Here is a 17787-nt window from a genome sequence, read left to right as displayed (position 1 = left end):
TAAAAGGATAGCTATCTTGTTACCCCTTCCATTTATTTTAATTTTTTTTCATTTTACATTTATTTCTTTAGGTCACAATTCTTCATTTCCTCCTGCGATTGATTTTTTGCATCCCAACTTTGATATCCTTCTTCTTCTCGAGTAACTCCTGTAAGGCCATATCTGCATATTTACGACAAAACGAATATGAAAATAAAAACTTAAATATAATTTACATTGGTATCAAGAAAAAGTGGGGGCAAAACTGCAAGAAATAGTAATTCCTTTGCCGAAAAACGTGTAAAGGAAATGAGAGGAAAAAAAGGGAGGAAATAAACATAAAATAAATGAAACCAAAAGATATAGATTGAAAATGGAAATGTAAACAAAAACAAATAGAATGTGGGAGTCAAAATGAAAAAAGGAACATTAAAACGAAAGAAAGGAGAATATAATCAGAAAAATAAATGAAAAAAGAAAAGAGAGAACCTAACAATGAAGGACATCAAAATTGAGGTCCCAAAAATTAAATTCAAATGGTAGAACGAATAGCAATGTTTTTTTGCAAAAAAATATGAATTTTATTAGAGGAAAAACAAACAAAAACAAAACAATAAAATAAAAAGATGAAAAAAATTTAAATGTGAATATCAGGAATGAAATTATATACGCGCTGAATACATGAATGAAACGAAAAGAACAGAAAGAATGGGAGTAATAAATTGTAAAAAGCGGAGGCGATCTGGCCTAGTGGTAACATCCATACCTCTCACGCAGAGATCGCGAGTTCAATTCTCACTCCCGATATTCTTCCAAAAATGGAAGTAAAAGTGACGAACCAGCCGAAATGTGTTGAAAGTCACTATAAAAGAGAAAAAAATATTGTAAAAAGTAAAAGAAAATCTATAGTGAAAAAATAAGATACAAAAAAGAAAATCTTAAAACCGGAAAGAAATTAGAAAATGGCAACGTGGGAAATAAAATGGAAATGGGAAAAAAGAAAAAACGAAACGAGAGACAAGAAATAAAAAAAACAAATACGGAACTTAAAAGTAGAGGAAATTGAAATGTATAAAAAAAGAAATGTATAAACAAATAGAAATGCAAGAAATAAAAGGAAAATGGAAATGAAAACAGAAAAAAATAAAATGAATAAATAGAAATTAAAATTATAGAATGAAAACAAGAGAGAAGAAATAAAATAAGAACAAAACAAGAAAATTAAAATAAAACATGTATTTGTGGAACGAAAACAGCAGAAAAATAACAGTTATAATTTATAGAAGATATGAGGTGTTTAATAGTAAAAAATAAGGTACAAAAAATGAAAATCGTAAAAGAGAGAAAAGATTTAGCTAACGTAAGAAATAAAATGAAAACGAAAAAAGCGAAAATTAGAGAAAACTAGCTGCGATATAGCAAAAAATTATTTGGGAAAATAAAAATTCAAAGGTAGAGAAAATGGGAGTGAAAATGTAGAAAAAAAGAAAATGAAGGAAATAAGTGAAAAATAGAAATGAAAATAAAAAACTAAAATGAAATTAAAAAAATAAAAATAATTAAATGAATGAATTAAATGAACGACGAAGAACTATATTAAAATCAAGATAAGAAAATTCGACTAATGCAATCGAGCATTTAAACTATTTGAAAAAAGTAATAAAGGAAAAAGGTAGTTGAAATACATGAGGAAAGCAAAATTGAATACAGAGAATGATAATAGTAAAATCTTCTACAATTTATGTTGTTTAGTGACAAATCAAAGCTAAAATGTATGACAATTCGTTTTGTAACAATTAGAAAATATATAATGAAATTTACGATTATAGGTTCGTTCTATAGACCCCGTGAAGATGACCTAATAGCAATGAATTATTTCTCAAACCTAATTTTAGTTCTATTTTAATGTGATTATAATAGTACAATCTCTCACCTTAAGCGTCATAATATTCGACTTGAATATTTGATTCTGCTGGTATCCTGACTTGTTCACCGTAATTTAAGTTTGATTCTCATAAAAATTTCAGAATGATTATTTATTACTTTTAGAAATAATCATTACGTACAGTGTCGGACAATAAAATAGGACCACAGCTCAATCCAAAACAAAAAGTGACAAAACTTTGAGAAAAAAATTTCCATTTAAGTGCATCAAACCATTTACAAAATGGTAAATTCCATTTTAGGGGCATCTCCCACTCGGCGTGTGGCAGCATTACTTCCCGAAGTATCTGGACGTAGAGATGCTGGTCCGGTCGATCCAGTACAAGGGACCCACCCCGTACCAAGAAAAGCACCCCCACACCATGATGTTACCTCCTCCATGTTTGAATGTTTTATTTGTATACTGGGGCATATACGCACAGCCGAGTGGGCGATGGACCCGGAAAAGGAGAAACTATGGAGAAATGTGCTGTGGTCGGATGAGACCAAAGTGAACCTCATCGGCTGGAGTTGGGTCCATCGCCCACTCTAAAGAATAAAAAACAAAAAGCACATAAAAAATACAAAATAGACAAAAGTCATCAAAATTTGCTTGAATATCAAAATATTTGCCAAGAATTAAATTTTGCAATTAAAAGTTCACACGAAGAGTACAGTAGAAAGGTCGAAACTGAAGTCAAATCATGCCCGAAAAAATTCTTTAATTACGTAAAGTCTAAGCTCAAAAGCAATAACTTCCCATCGCAGATGCATCTCGATGAGGATGTGAGGAATTCTTCGAACGAAATTTGTAATCTCTTTGCAAATTTCTTTCAGGAAGTATATACCACATTTTCCGAAGAAAATCGCGATCGGAACTACTTTTCATTTTTACCGGATTATCCAAATGACATATCGGTGAACTATCTTTCACAACAGGAAATATGCCATGCACTAAAAAAATTAGACGGAACAAAAGGACCAGGACCTGACGAAATAGCACCTATATTCCTAAAGAACCTGGCTGAGGAACTCACCCTTCCCTTACATTGCATTTTCAATATGTCACTGCAAACTGGAATATTCCCAGAAAAATGGAAACAATCTTTTTTGGTACCTATCTTTAAATCAGGCGCTAAATCTGACGTACGTTATTATCGTGGAATTGCCATTATCTCTTACATTCCTACACTATTCGAAGCAATAGTCAACGAAAAGGTCTTCCAACAAGTAAAGAATAGAATTACGTGTATGAAACATGGCTTCTTCAAAGGCCGTTCAACTGCAACTAATCTATTGGCTTTTGTGACTTTTATTTTGAATGCAATGGAAAATGGCAAACACGTAGAAACTCTTTACACTGACTTCAGTAAAGCATTTGACCGCATCGACATTCCATTACTACTCTTCAAATTGCAGAAAATAGGAATGAAACAAAGACTCTTAAACTGGCTCAATTCTTATCTAACAAACCGTGAACAAATTGTTCATTTTCAAAATTCTCTTTCAAATCCAGTAAAAGTCACTTCGGGAGTCCCACAAGGCTCTCATCTTGGTCCTCTTCTTTTCATTCTGTACGTTAATGACATCTCCTTCGTTCTCAAGCGTATCAATGTACTTGTGTATGCCGACGACATGAAGCTTTTCGCGGAAATTGGAAATGAAAACGACATCGAAGCATTTCGAAACGAAATACATGTATTCCATACTTGGTGTGATAAAAATCTACTAACACTGAATGTGAATAAGTGCAACTCTATAACATTTAGCAGAAAAAAACATGTACCAAATATTGTAATATGTCTTGGAAATCAAAATGTAGAAAAATGTGAAATAGTTAGAGATCTAGGCGTCGTCCTGGACTGTAAACTCACATTCATAGAACACTACAACTCTGTAATAAATAAGGCGAATAGTGTGTTAAGTTTTGTCAAACGCTTCTCACATAACTTCCAGGACCCATACACAATAAAGCTTTTATATATTACATATGTGAGGCCTATTCTGGAATACTGTAACATCGTTTGGAACCCGTATATGGTCGTACATGAAGAACGCATTGAGTCAGTCCAGAAACAGTTTCTTCTATTTGCACTTCGTAAACTCAACTGGACCTCATTTCCACTTCCTTCATATGAAGCACGTTGCATGCTCATAAACATCCAAACACTAAAAGAACGCCGTGAATTTGCAATGCTTTCTTTTGTTAATGACCTAATTTCGCAACGAGTACAGTCAGCTGAATTACTAGAAAAACTAAATTTCTATGTACCTGGGCGTCAACTAAGAACGCGAAATTTGTTTCTAACCAAAACATCCAGAACAAATTATGCAAATAACGCCCCTATCAATCGCATGATGCGAATATACAATCAGCACTGCGAAATAATTGACACAACAATGAATAAAAAACAGCTAAAAAGAAACATGTACCGCAAAAATAATATTTAACCTAAGAAAACATTGTAACATTAGTGTATAAGTTTGTAGTCTACATTTGTTTGACGAAATGAATAAATAAAATAAAATAAAATGGAAATTTTTTTCTCAAAGTTTTGTCACTTTCTGTTTTGGATTGAGCTGTGGTCCTATTCTATTGTCCGACACTGTATGTTTATTACGTTATTTTGACTGAAATCACAACTAAACCTTCGATTTCGTTTAAAAGATCTTATCACTTTGATTTTCAAGTGGAAAGGGGAATATATGGAAATGAAAGAAACAAAAATGATAATGAAAATAAAAACCCAAAAATATGAAAATGAAATCGAAAAGAGCAATGTTTTTTTCAGAAAGTGTCACAAATAAAATTAAAGTCAGATAGAGATTCAAGGAGGGAATTGAAAAAAATGAAAATGACAGAAAATGGCATTCATTCAATCACCGAGATAAGATAATAAAAATATTGTAAAGTGTGAAAAAATGGCATTCATTCAATCACCGAAATAAGATAATAAAAATATTGTAAAGTGTGAGAACAAGAATATTGAAGAACAAATCAGAAAAATGGACAGCTTGGCTCCATCCAGGGATATTTTGAATCTATCCAGTTTTAGACGATTATAGAAAACATATATTTAATTCGAATAATCTGATACGTATATTTATTTAATTTGCTCACTCAAGCATCATCAATGACCTTCTTTTTCTTCTCTTCTTCCAGGTAAATATCCCAAGACGTTGAGCAATAACTTCCACAACAACATCTTGACAGATAATGAAATCACTCCATTCGATCGAATGATTGATTTCCCTAATTAATGTTGGCTCATCTGTCTCCTCCGGTAAGCAGTTTGCCATCGATAAAAATATAAACAGAATTCTCGCGTAACTTTTGAAAAAGTCCTATGTAACAAATGTAAACAAATCGAGTTAATGGATGCACGCTATTAGTTTTCAATCATTGAATGTATTACAAAAATAATCGTTCATGTATCTATCTTCTTCATCTTTTTATCGCCGATACAAAAAATATCCAATGTACAGATTCGGATTTCATGCGCCCGGCTGTTACTTCGGACGCCTCTTTTCTCCAACGCCCGAAACGTCCGAAGTAACAAAGCAGTCAAAACAATACGAAGTCGTACTTCGGTCGTTTTGAGTTTTTGTTTCTTACATGTGTTGTTACCGATTTTAGTGCAATTCGACGAGTGATAACAATAATAATCTGCCTTTAGAATGAAAAGCTGTTATTTGGATTGTTGTTTAGTAATTAGTTTCAAATTCTTATCGTGCAACGTAATATGTCCAATGTGCAAATGCGGGCAGTCAAAAGGTCCAATGTAACATTTTTCGCTCCTAGTCTTCAACTTTAATCTCAAATCACGGAACAACAGATACGATTGGTTTTTCAGAGTTATTCTTGACTGCTAGTGGTGAAAGTAGCGATAAAGATCGAAAGCTTTTAAGACAATTCGCGTGATAATGTATAGGTATTCAACTTCGTTTTTCTCGAGTTGACGAAAATGTTACATTGGACCTTTTCAAAAGTTACGCGAGAATTCCTGTGCATAACAACAGTCTTTTGCTGCACCTGGGTGAAAAATAAAAAATCGACTCGACTTGGGAGTAGAAATAATGGAAAACGGGCGGTGAAACTTTTATTGTAAGTAAGTAAAAGCGTTGCACAGAAATTGGTTGCGATTGGAGGGGGTGGTGGTAAGTTTTGCAATTCGAATTATTGCAAACCGGTAGGGTGGAACCAGGGAAATGAAACATTGCGGTGATAAACTTTCTAATTAGTTTTCCGAAAGTTTCCATGTCTAGATTGGCTGCTTTGAGATTCCAGCCACTTAAAAGCCGTGCACACGGGAAAAGATTATTTTTAAAATGAGTTAACATATTGTACCTTTTCCTGGGCGAAAAGATAGTGTGCTCATTTTATATCTCGTTTTTCTGTAAACGAGGGAGAAAAGTTGTTAAATTTCCACATCCCGAGGCAAAACGTTTGGAATCCTGGGAAATCTCGAGTCGAGAAACGAACCATCAGACAACTGCGTATATACCCGTCTGCCGTCTGCGTCACGTCCTCGTGCGAGTGCGAGGGATTGGGAAGGGCTTACAAATGCATTAGCATTAAAATTCTACTCGCTAAGAGTGCTTCCATTTCAGGTTCGAACAAAGGCACCTTGCGCCATGTTCGAGCCCCCCTCCTTCTATGGGCAATAACGCTTCTCGAAATCTGCATCCAACACAGAACCGCTCGGAGGGTTTTTTTTTTGCATGCGAGAACAATAAAAGCACAAAAGTTATGTTAATCGACTCGAAACGGCCCAATCCGGTGTTAGAAAGAGGGTCCCTCCAACGCAGCGGCAGATATATTGGATAACTTTGGATTATGAGTTGGGAAAACAATCATTTTTGTTTCCACATGCTGAGAGAAGAACACGTACGAGTCGAGGCTGGCTGAATTAATTTTTCAGTGTCTATGTGTGAGGGAACATATAGACTTCGGATTGCTCAATATCGTTTAGGTGAGATCTGAATGATTCATTTTAATCTGAGTCGTTCCTGTCAAAACACTGAGATCATCCTATATTAAACCTTCCGTTATCTGAACTTCTCGATATCCTTCATCATATCATACTCTACGATGTGAGTGAGAGCAAGATTGTATATACAAACAAACCATCTTTCCATCCATCGGGTCGTAAGGGCAAATACCCGCAGCTTAACGCTTCGTTGATTCGAACTTTACGCAAACAGGATTTATAACAATCTGTTATTCAATTCGTCAACAAGTAGTGCTAATTTACGCCTTCGACCTCAGCTCGAGGGGAAACGTTCCATTAACCATTCGGGCGTTCGTTCCAAACCTACTTCCGGTCCCGATTTCGGACGACGGAAATTGGAAATTGAATTTGCTAATTTATTCATAAATTCAATCGCACGCACACGACGTCCAACGTGTCCACCAATGTCTAGGACAGCTGTGTACGGAGACTTGTTTACGCCTCGCGAAGCCAAACGATGGAAACATATTTGCATCCGGTGAATTCTCCCTCCCGCTGTCAGGTTGGATCAGCGATTGTGAAAATTGGTTCCCTCCTCCACCACCAATTATTATGCAAAAGCACATATGTCCCGTACCATTGAAATCCTATCATCGTTTTACATCCCACAATCACTAACCATCGCATCACGAAATGTCAGTCAGCTATTTTCGCTTGTGTGTTTCCGTTATTTCCCTGACCGGAAGAACGCGCCCCAAAAAGGGTTGCTGCACCAACGTAAGCGATCGGCAGTCGAGCAAAGGATGGACGGACACGCAAGGACCGTTTCGGGGTTACACATCGTCGCGTTTATCGCATGCCAAGGCGGTCAAAACACGACGAACACCGCTATATGCTGAGAGCAGCAGCAATCCAATGCGGGCAAAAATTGGTCATCCGCTGGCTGAATACCTAACCGATGGCCTGCTCGCAACATTCCAAAATGAATGAAAGGATGAATTTCGCTCATAGCATCGACCGAAACAAACAAAAACACAGGCGAATTGATGTGTGATATCTAAACGTGGTGATCATTCGCATGTGGTGGTCATCATAAATTAGTTGTTTCTAAGCAATGTGAGCAATTCCAAGCCAATTCAACGAGGAATTGAAATAAAAAATGATAACACGAGATATAAAATGAAAATTATGAAAGGGGAATAAAGTTAATAAGAACATTGTAGAACGATTATTTCTGAAAAACAGTAAAGGGAATAAAATAAGAAATAGAGAAAAAGTAAATTCAAAAGTGAAGGAAATGTAAATAAAATTGTGGAATATATGAAAACGAAAGAAATAAATACGAAATTAAAAATAAAACTAAAAATGCGGACATCAAACTGAAAAATTCAACAACTGAACAATGAAAAAAGATATTAAAATTGAGATGAGAAAATGAGGCCAATGCAATCAAGCAAATAAACTAATTGAAAAAAGGTAGAAACATATTTCTGAATGTTAAAATACGAATGGAAAAGAATTTTTTCATGAACATGATACAATCTTCTAAAACAATAAAATAATAAATGAACATTTCAAAAGAAGAAAACAACTGAAATATGTTTACGTGGTAATACAAATAAAAAAAGGAAAACGATGAAAATGATAGATTTGTTGAACAAAAAATTGGACGAGGAGCGCTATGCATTTCCAAAAAGTAAGAAAGAAATTGAAAGAAAACAAATGAAATGAAGAAAATAAACATTGAAAAAAAGGAAAGAATATATAAAAATACATAGCTACACAAAAATGGAAATGGAAAAATAATGTCTGAATCAAAATGAAAATAGGAAAAACATGAAAAAGAAAAGCTACAAAAAATCTAAAGCCGAACGATACGTTTTGTGATATTTTTTTTTTCAAGCTTACAATAATCGCTCCTCGGATGTACCTCATTGGTTACGATATCTCCACTGCACAAAGCTTAGAGATTCATTAGCATTGTGTTACAATGCATACGTTGAGACGGCAAAAGTTTCACAGGGACGATGAACTTTCTGGAAAAATAGATATTGAATACAATTTCAAAATAAACGTGCACAAATATTTAATTTGATATTGAAGATTTCATAAATTGAAATATCTCGAGAGCGGATAAAATGCATTGTATAATTTTTCATGTAGATTCGTGTCTTTACATTTCTTTTTTTTTATCCTATTTATTTATTTATTAGGCTCATTAGCATTTTAGCTGTAACAGAGCCGGGTTTAATCGTGTACATGTACATATATTTACGTTTCTATAAATTGTAAATTACACAGTAGTTAGTAGTAGCCATTTAGGTGTTAAGTTTTCTGTTCCATTACATTATGGTAAATTACACAGTAGTAGCCATTTGGGCGAAAGGGTATTCTTTCTGTTCTTCCATTGTTCAGCAGACCGGACAGCGGAGACAGCTGATATTGATCATTGTTGGGTTATTTATAGAACAGCAGCCCGATGTTTCTTGCAGAGCAGAGCAGTTGTATGGATGAATCGATCTTTGTTCCACCGTGGATCGATTTCCATCGCTGATGATGGTTGCGTGGACGTAGTTATTCTATAACAACACAAAGATGGTCAATTGAGGGCCCTGAGTTTGAACTCACGATCGATCGCTTGGTAAGCGAACGCGTAACCAAGTGGCTACGAAGACCCCCTCTTTACATTTCTTAGAAAGTAACGATTTTACTAAATGTTGAAATTCAATTAGCGAGTCCGACATGACTCTACTAAATTGGAACAGTTGGATTCTAATGAGGGCTGTTTTGAGATTTAAAAAACAGGAAGTGGGTTATATCTATGGTATAACCGCAAGGGTGACGTAGGACTATCGTTGATTTAGAGATCATTTGTTTGAAGTTGAATCTAAATCCATCCTGAATGAATGAATAAATAAATATTTGGGTGACTTCAAAAACGAGAGTGTTACGTTGGAGACTCAAGGTTTTATGCATCCAATATTGGATACAAAAAACCTTGTTCTGAAGAATAATCTTCAGAAGCTTTCCTGCTAACTGCACTTGATTGACAAATCACAAAACCAAATGTGTGTGGTCGCAGTATTATATGGATAGAAAACATTAAAATAAACTCGCTTGAATGTAATTTTCAATTCCAAGGGGAACTGGCAGATTATTTTTCAGCAACGATCATTTCTTTCCAGGTTTCCTCTCGATAACCAGCAAACGAAAAGAGTTGCGCGCGTGTATGTGTGTGTGTGGCGGCTGATTCTATGTCTTCCCGAGGAACCGTATTTCGATGCTGATACTCTCTTGGTCACGAGAGTATCAGCATCGGCTTTTCTGCGCTCCCTCACAGTTAAAACAAACTGATTGCATTTCAGGTCAGGTCAGGCCAGGTAATGAATCCCTCGATCCCTCGCCGTTCAGCTTGTTCAGTAACGATGTTGTCTTGTCGATGTCCTCAGGCGTCGTGCACAAATTACGTAACGCTAAAAATCCGAATTTTGAACCACCTCTCCCCCCCCCCTTTCGTAACGCAATTTCCTATCTCTAATAAACAGAAAGTAACGCAACATCTACCCCCTTATCGCGTTACGTAATTTGTGCACGACGCCTCACGAAAAATGAGTCGGTTTCACCACCAGAATATCATTTCAGTATGCTTTTCGTGCGTGATTGAATCGAGAGAAGGTGTGGTTTACGATGGCAATTTGGAAGGCAAACTAGAGAAGAATGAACTCTCTGAGTATGAAAATTTCGGCGACTGAGCAATAATCGATTGAAAATTATATAATGTTCGCGATACGAAACATTTTCCGTTTTTCATATTATGCATCCAATATTGGATACGAAAATATCCTACTGATGGGAAAGAATAATCTTCAGAAGCTTTCCAGCTAATTACACTTGATTGAAAAATTACGAAATCAAATGTATTTGGTCGCTGTGTTCGCCATATAATTAGAAAACATTAAAATAAACTCTTTCGCATGGATGTATTCTTCAATTCCCAGGGAACTGGCAGATTATTTTTCAGCAACGATTAGATCTTTCCGGAATTTTCTCGATGCTGTATGGCATCCAAACGAAAATTCTCGTTTCAGTTTGACCTGCAAAAAACTTTTCTAAACTCTAATCCATCAAATTTGGAGCCCTGAAAAGGGCCCATGATTATATGCTAAGCTAATATAGCACCCTCTCCTTGGATTCGATGGGCCAGCCTAATGTCCTTGGGCATGATGTGACGCGTTTTGCGTGGATAGCACACAAATTTGTATCTTCGAATAAGCCTCCTGCAGCGTCATAACCGCGGAACATTGGAAGCGCAAGTCGGTTTTGAAGTCCTGAGCAATTCCACATTCCAAAAGCTGCAAAGGTAGCTTGCGGATCAGCAATTCGGTCGACTTCCGATAGCGATGAATTTCACGCAAAGTTCCCGGTCGATAGCGATGTGGCTTCTTCACCTATCCTGCGGCTGGTGCGCTTATCCGAGCTGCTTTCGTGTGCCTTACCACTGAAAGACTAACTATCTATCTGCTTGGTCCCAAACAAACGAGTCGTCACGGTGCGAGAGTAGAGTAAGAAATGAACGAAAGCAAAGGAAGCGTCATTTTATAAACCATAAAAGTGTAGAATCTAAACCCCACCCTTATTATATTCGTTGCTTACCCTGAGAGAGAAACGAATAACATCGAAGTAAGTATACAGTAATGTATTTGAATCCGGACACTTTGCGTTACATTTAATACCATACCGCAGCCACAACATTTTCTGCATGTTGAATTAATGCGATTGATTAGTAACTATCAAGAAACTATCAGTAACTATATTAGTAGCTATTATTCGCATAAATTCAACATGAAAAAAATGTTATGGCTGTGGTATGATATTGAATGTAATGCAAAGTGTCCGGATTCAAAAGCATTACTGTAAAAAAGAGTTAACTCGACTGAAATTTTTTCGGTTCGGCCTGCAAAAACGAAATTAAGAGCCCCCGCCGACTGCAGACTGACTTGTCGACCGATAGTTCGGTCGGCTTCTTAATCAGTACGGAAAAAAAAGTCTGTAGTGTACAGCATAATGCATAGACGTAAGTATGAGCTTCCCCATCTCACATTCCAATAAGAATTATGGGTTTCCAAGTGGGCGCGCTACATACGGATACGAATGATTTCAATAACCTGTTTTCGAAGCTATCATTAAGCTATTGAAACAATTTTTCGACTCAATAAATAGCAATCATATAACTCTTGGACATTTTATCTTTTGTATGAAATGATTATCATACTGTTCCGTTGATCCGAAGCAGAATGAATCACGCTTAAAGAGGGAATGGATTTTTTCTTGGAATTTAGTCAGCAGAAATAATGCCCTTTCCCAACAATTGAAAACGACAAACGGTAAACAGTTTCATCAAAGTGATTTCTTCGATATGGGGATATATTCACTACATCATGTCATATATTTCATATTTTTCATTATGAAATCCATATCCATGGCACCTATCGGTATCGAATTATCATCGACACCACGATTTTCGCTAAATGCTCCTTTCAGTTCGGCCTGTAAAAAACTTTTCTGAACTCTAATCCATCAAATTGGGAGCCCTGAAAAGGGCCGTTGATTATATGCTAAGCTAATATAACACGCTCTCCTCGGATACGATGGGCCAGCTGGATGTCCTTGGGCATGATGTGACGCGTTTTGCATGGATAGCACACAAATTGGTATCTTCGAATAAGCCTCCTGCAGCGTCATAACCGCGGAACATTGGAAGCGCAAGTCGGTTTTGAGGTCCTGAGCAATTCCACGAACCAAATGCTGCAAAGGTAGCTTGCGGATCAGCAATTCGGTCGACTTCTGATAGCGACGAATTTCATGCGAAGTTCCCGGTCGATAGCGATGTGGCTTCTTCACGCTTCCTGCGGCTGATGCGCTTATCCGAGCTGCTTTCGTGGTGCCTTACCACCGAAAGACTAACGAGCTGTCTGCTTAGTCCCGATGGAACGAGTCCTCACGGTGCGAGAGTAGAGTAAGAAATGAACGAAAGCAAGGGAAGTGTCATTTTATAAAACATAAAAGAATCGAATGTAAACCCCACCCTCTTTATTGTATAAGCTTACTGTATACTCACGAATATAATAAGGGTGGGATTTAGATTCTATACTTTTATGGTTTATAAAATGACGCTTCCTTTGCTTTCGTTCATTTCTTACTCTACTCTCGCACCGTGAGGACTCGAGCTCGTTAGTCTTTCGCAGACAGCTCGTTAGTCATTCGGTGGTAAGGCACACGAAGTCAGCTCGGATAAGCGCACCAGTAGCAGGATAGGTGGAGAAGCCACATCGCTATCGACCGGGAACTTTGCGTGAAATTCGTCGCTATCAGAAGTCGACCGAATTGGTGATCCGCAGCTACCTTTGCAGCATTTGGTTCGTGGAATTGCTCAGGACTTCACAACCGACTTGCGCTTCCAAAGTTCCGCGGTTATGACGCTGCAGGAGGCTTATTCGAAGATACCAATTTGTGTGCTATCCATGCAAAACGCGTCACATCATGCCCAAGGACATCCAGCTGGCCCATCGTATCCGAGGAGAGCGTGTTATATTAGCTTAGCATATAATCTACGGCCCTTTTCAGGGCTCCAAGTTTGATGGATTAGAGTACAGAAAAGTTTTTTACAGGCCGAACTGAAAGGAGCATTTAGCGAAAATCGTGGTTTCGATAATAATTCGTTACCGATAGGTGCCATGGATATGGATTTCCTTATGAAGAATATGAAATACATGACATGATGTAGTGAATATATCCGAAGAAATTACTTTGGTGAAACTGCATTATAAAATTATTTGTGTACGAATGCCGCAATCGATAGTCGACTCTAATTTGCGCTGGGTAATTTCCTCGGAGGACTCGATTCCTCCTTTGAGCATTAATAATCTCTTTCTGGCAAAACGATGTGCTATGAATCACATTATTTGAATGATAGAATGAAGAAGTTTTCTGCCAATTTCCTTCAACCTCCAAACGTATCTTTCTCCCGTTTGTCGTTTTCGCGTTCGCTAATCTTTTCTCACAACACCCATTTCTAGTTTGAGAAATTGTTGAGTAAACATTGTTTGCCAGTGCGCGTAGAGGGGGAATTCCTAAAGATTCATTGCACCTCTAATAAATTGCCGAAAGACGTGGTCTTACGTTGATCGCACTTGATTGAAAAAATCCAAAACGAAATGTATTTGGTCGAAGCATTATATGAGTAGAAAGCAAATAATCGCTCGAAAATGACTTGATTTTCGCGATGTGAAACATTTTCCGTTTTTCATGTTATGCATCCAATATTGGATACGAAAATTTCCACTGATGGGGAAAAAAATATTCAGAAGCTTTCCTGTTAATTGCGATTGATTGAAAAATAACAAAACCAAATGTATTTGGTTGCAGTGTTATATGGATAGAAAACATTAAAATAAACTATTTCGCATGAATGTATTTTACAATTCCCAGGGGAACTGGCAGATTATTTTTCAGCAACGATGATAGCAACGAGAATTCCGCGCGTGTATGTGTGTGTGTGTATGTGTGGCGGCTGCTCCGATGTTTCAAGCGGAACCGTGGCATCACTCTCCTCCTGATGGATTCCCTTTTGGCCTTAGGTGCACAAACAGACTCTTGGTTACACCGTTCATCAGCGCATTCATGATAAACGAAATTAGCTTCACAACAACAGCGACAACATGCTCCAATCGCTGTTCAATCATAACTGAGTGGGTTTACGAGCGGCGCTCGCTTATATACCGATTTTTGATTTCAATAGCCTGTTTTGAAAGCAATTTTAAGACTATTGAAACAAGTTTTTGGATGAAAAAGTAACAAGTATATGACGCGTAGACATTTTATCTTTCAAATGAAGTGTTTATCATACCATTTCGTTCAGTTGTTTAAGAGCTATTAACGCTCAAAATCTCGGTCTCCAGCGTAACGCTTTCGTTCTCGAAACTTTGGTTTTACACCCCGGTATAGAAATGAAAGACGTAGTCCTACGTCAAAAAGACGGCTGGGTAATGTCGGGGACATAACCGGAGAGACGTAGGACTACACCAAGGGGTGTCCTTTATTCGAATATCATGGAGCACAGATCTTAGAATGATCAACTTTTCGAGTACAAAATTAATCCGCCATTTTGTAGTGGCGACCATTTTGGATTTGCATTTTTCATAAATAACTGTGATCTACTAGTCAGTCCCTTTCATTTGATACCCATATTGATGCCATTTTGTAGCGGTCGCCATCTTGGATTTTCAATATCATGAAATATGCAGTTTTATAATGACTGCAGAGATAAAGGTGTGTTCTAAATTTCAGATCAACCGGTCAACAGGAAAGGGGTCAAATTTCAATTAATGTGGTAAAGCGCCATAGACAAACATGTTAAATACAAACATACAAATATGTCACAGCTAAATAAAACCGTTTAAAAACTCCAGCATTCTATCAAATCGAGCGCGATTAGCCACTCATTCACCTGGCGCGACACTTCCTTCGCTTTTAACACACTTCGATTGCTCTCCTGCTCCACATTCCATTGAAACTCCTGTCTCTCACTCTTGCGGTATCGCACCGCATACATCCCCGGCAAATGCAGCAATCTCTCATGCTGAAAATCAATTTCAAGATAGTGTCTTTCCTGCTTGGCGTCCGATGATAGAATGTGGCCGAGCCCCACCATCGCTCACTCATTCATTCATTGAGGAGGTATTAGCGTTCAAAAACTGAACACTTTTTCACACCGAAATATTGAAATGGGACCCTATATTGAAAGGTTAGACGTAGTCCTACGTCAAAAGACCTAGTTTAGCAACAACGCATTCATTATGCAAACTAATTTTTCAACAACGTTGACGAACACCATATTTCAATCGAGCTACCTAGATTTTGAGCAAGGATTTTTCGAAAAAAGGTGAATGATTTTTAATACACCATTCAATATATTCTAAGAAAATTCATCGCAATTAAAATTGGTCATTTGATAATAAAATTACAATTTTGATCAGTTGTACAAAATTTCAAAACAGTAGGAAAGCGTCGGGCCAAAATCAGCTGTTTTAATTTTGTTAATTTTGCATGAAATTCTTCATATCCGATTGATCCACATTAAGGTGCCAATGAATGTATGTGAAAAAATCGATCCTAAAATTTCAAAAAGTTGTCCTATACAAAATGTTCAAATTTCTCCTCCTTTTCGTCCTCCGCGAGCTATCGGTTCCCTTCCTACACTACATTGATTTTTAGCTCATGTTTTGTCATCCTGATTTATTACATTTGTTTGATTTTTTGACTAACACTACGCGGTGAAACTGGGGTTTGAAACGGTTACTTTTGAACCTTTTATTGCTCGCCTGTTAATTTACAAGACTAACACGGTTGATGCGATCTATTAGGATTTGTATTTTCGACCAACTCGATCTGGTTCTGACTGTGGTATATATATATATATATATGGGTCTACCAACAATACAGAGAGCGTGTAGATTATGCGAAGATAACGAATCAATAGGTCTTTTTGGTTCCTCTGGTGTACCTACTCTGATAACCGAGATAAACTATTTTACGAGACAATTTTATTCTCGCGATACGATCGCAATAGGGTTCAATATGAATCTAAATCCTTAACAACATTAAATGAGACATAACATAACATTAAATGTCAATACTGGTAAGCATTTGTATAACATACATGGTACAGCAATATAAGATTGATACGAGCGCGCGAAACAAAAGACAAATTAGCTTTCCGCATATTTTGCCACATGCACGGCCAAGACCGAGATAGATTATTGCTCTCCTTCATGCGCTCCTTTTTTACTCTTAGAAAACACTTTCCAACTTCATTTTATAATCAGGTGCAATATTATCACGCATTTGCTTAACAGCATCATTAGTTATGTGGATAGCGTGGTCGTGTAAAAATGCCTTGCGTTCTAGCCGGCCTTGGTTCGATCCCCGTTGTCGTCGTTTGGACTTTTTTTTTTGGTGCAATCCCAAACAAGATGAAAAAGAAGAAATAAAGAGATGTCTGCTTCCATACATATAAACATTTTAAAGCGTTGGGGGACAGATGACACTATTTGCCTATTTGACGCTCCAAGGCACGAAATGGCTTGTTTTCTGTCGAAACTGAAAGGCTTTCTGACAACGATAGTTTGAGTGCACTAACATTAGGAAAAGTTAAATTGTAAATACATATTAAATGTAAGGATAGTTTCAAGAATTGAGTGTGAAGTGTGAGTGTGAATAATAATGAGAATGTGAGTGTGAGTGTGAAGATTGTTACAATCTCCTTACATCCCATCCTTTTCCTAATGAACATGTGTCACCCTCCTAACTCGAGTCGACCGCGAGTAACCGATTTCCTACTTTATAAACCATATAACTGAGGAAGCATGTTAATATATTCTAGTGAAAATATAGTTAAGAGTTTGGCTCCTTTAAAAGTATGTAACTGAGCCTGTAAAATAAACGAATCAATAAAAAAAAAGTTCAGCACCTCGAAAACACCTTATGCTAAATTTTAACTTAAGAGTGGCGCAAAGCGCTCAAAATTTGAGTTTTTTGAAAATCGAAAAATCACCCAAAATCGGGATTTGAAAAAAAGAACTTTTGCCATGCCAAGTGTCTTAAAATTGCATTAAACATCTCTACTGTAACCTGGAGAAAAAAATTTTCTGTCAAAAATCGACACTTTGAGACTTAGTTTTTTTTCGGAATACGAGGCAAGACGTATGGTTTTGGGTGTCAATAAAAATAGTTATTTCGATTCGGAATTTGCTGCAAAATGTTGATTTTGCACGATAAAATACCCTCTGCAAAATATTAGCTCAATCGGACTTCATTTACTAGTGTCGCAGTTGTAAAATTTTAGGTTTTTCAAAAACCGAAAAATCACCGAAAA

At 36.9% G+C, this 17787-nt stretch overlaps 1 protein-coding gene and 1 pseudogene across 5 annotated transcripts in view; one reads left to right on the top strand and one right to left on the bottom strand.

Annotated features, from left to right (window-relative positions):
- LOC129775135 (stress-activated protein kinase JNK) overlaps positions 1–17787 on the top strand; it is a 235823-nt gene that overhangs the window by 78188 nt on the left and 139848 nt on the right. The gene's annotated exons all lie outside the window — the stretch shown is intronic.
- LOC129780917 (U4 spliceosomal RNA) lies at positions 8696–8818 on the bottom strand (annotated as a pseudogene).

Source organism: Toxorhynchites rutilus, chromosome 3, assembly GCF_029784135.1.
Source record: "Toxorhynchites rutilus septentrionalis strain SRP chromosome 3, ASM2978413v1, whole genome shotgun sequence".
Classification (NCBI taxonomy): domain Eukaryota; kingdom Metazoa; phylum Arthropoda; class Insecta; order Diptera; family Culicidae; genus Toxorhynchites; species Toxorhynchites rutilus.
This window is presented reverse-complemented; position numbering and strand designations above follow the sequence as displayed.